The following is a 1,901-nucleotide window of genomic DNA, read 5'->3' as shown; positions in this document are numbered from 1 at the left end:
GGTTAGGTGAGTTGAGCGCTGGGGGAAAGGGGCTCGGGTGGGGGTGGGATTTGGGGCATTCGCATCATGAGCATGACTTTCGGCATCTTTCCTGCAAGTGTATCATGAGTTCCTCATAGAGATTCCTTGTGTTTTTGGGTGTGGAAGGGTGCCTCTCAGGATGCAGAGGGGCTTCCTTCCACGTGCTGTTCCCAGGACATGGCAAGTCAGGCACATTTGAAGAAAAGCCAGGAAAAGCGATAAGGAAGGAAACAAGAATCCCACTGAGCCACACAGCCAGACAGAGCCACGGAGCCACCTTGTCACGGAGGGGGTGGGGTGGGGTGGGGTGGTGGTGAGTGGGGGGGAAATGGGGACTGCAGGGAGTCCCGGGCTCCTCAGACAAGCCCCATCCCTCCACGGGCACGGCAGTTCCTTGGGCCTGGGCTCAGGCTCGGGCTCTGGCTCGGGCTCTGGCTCTGGCTCTGGCTCTGGCTCTGGCTCTGGCTCTGGCTCTGGCTGCAGGCGCTGAAGCCCACGAGGGAGCAAAGCCCCCCAGAAGCCCACAGTCAGTCCCCTGTCCAGCTCACAGGGCAGTCCCCCTTCCGGGACAGTCCCAGGCACACACTGAGGATTGACCTGAGCAAGGGATACCACCACTAGGCTCCTGATCCTGCTTGGTCAGCCTGGCCCGGCCTGGCCTTATTCCACTCTGCACTCCGCAACTATCCATTTATGTAGCCTTCCTTCTTCCTTCCTCCCTCCCTTTCTTCCTCCCTCCCTTCCTTGCGTCCTTCCATCCGCTCATTTATCCTTGCTTCCATCCATGTGCTGGACGCACTGGAGGATGGGGGCCCGGGCTTCTTCCAAAGGCACGGGGGCCGCCGGCGGCGCCTGCCCCTAGCCCGGCCAGCCGCCAGAGGGCGCGCCCGCGTCACGGAGAGCCCCGCCCCCGTTTGCTGAGTAACCCGCCAGGGCAACAAACGGGAAACCCGGGGCAACCAAGGCGATTGTCCGCGCCCGCCTGGTCGGAGGGCAGGCTTCCACCAGTAGAAGGCTGGCTGTCAGAGCCCAGGGAGGGGAGAGAGGAGGACGGAGGGCAGCGAGGGATGTAGGGAGGGTGCGCCAGCCCTCCGGTCCCCAGGTTCTGGACATCCTAGATCTCTGGGTCTGTGCCACCGTCTCCGCCAGTGGCTGCCGAAGCTGGTGGCCAGACCAAGGCACGCCGGGTACCTCTGTGGATCCAAATCTGGATCGGCATGGGTGGGAATGGTGTCAAATGGGAGGAGGGTGTGGGATGCCATCTGGTGAGGCGGGGGCGAGGAACATCGCAGAGTCCCGGCTCGAACTGTGAACTGTGGTCGTGTCACCAGAAAATCCACTGACCCCGAAAGTGGTAGCTCCCCTAGACGTGGGCAGAGGAGGCCCATGCCCTGGTGCCACACTGGTTTCGGGTGGCGGGTGAGACGGGGGTCCCTGCCTCTGCCTCTCCCAGTGCCTCGCAGGGATGTGATTGCAAGGCCCTACTCCGCGCAGTTCTTCCCAACTAGCCCCCAACTTCTCCCCCCACCCCTCACCCGCCCCCCCTCCCACTCCATCCTGCTTGGTAAGCCTGGGCTGGCCCGGGCCGGCCTTTCCTCCCCTCTTGGGAGCCCCAACAATCCGTCCATCTACTCATCCGTCAGTCCTTCTTGCTTTTTGAACCATACATCCATCTGATGAGGATAGTCATCAACAAAGAATCCATAATAGGAAAAGAAAAGAGTTATTGGAGCCAAACGGAGACTCGAGCGCGGGAGACAGCCTCTCACAGGGCTCGGAGGAACTGCTCTGGAGAAGCATGACTTTCAGCCTAGTTTTATATGTGAGGGCAGAGAACCTCTATCGCGTCAGGGGTCCATTCCTTGTCTTCTTGTTTCCAA

This window comes from Eubalaena glacialis, unplaced genomic scaffold, assembly GCF_028564815.1.
Source record: "Eubalaena glacialis isolate mEubGla1 unplaced genomic scaffold, mEubGla1.1.hap2.+ XY scaffold_912, whole genome shotgun sequence".
Taxonomy (NCBI): Eukaryota; Metazoa; Chordata; class Mammalia; order Artiodactyla; family Balaenidae; genus Eubalaena; species Eubalaena glacialis.
This window is presented reverse-complemented; position numbering follows the sequence as displayed.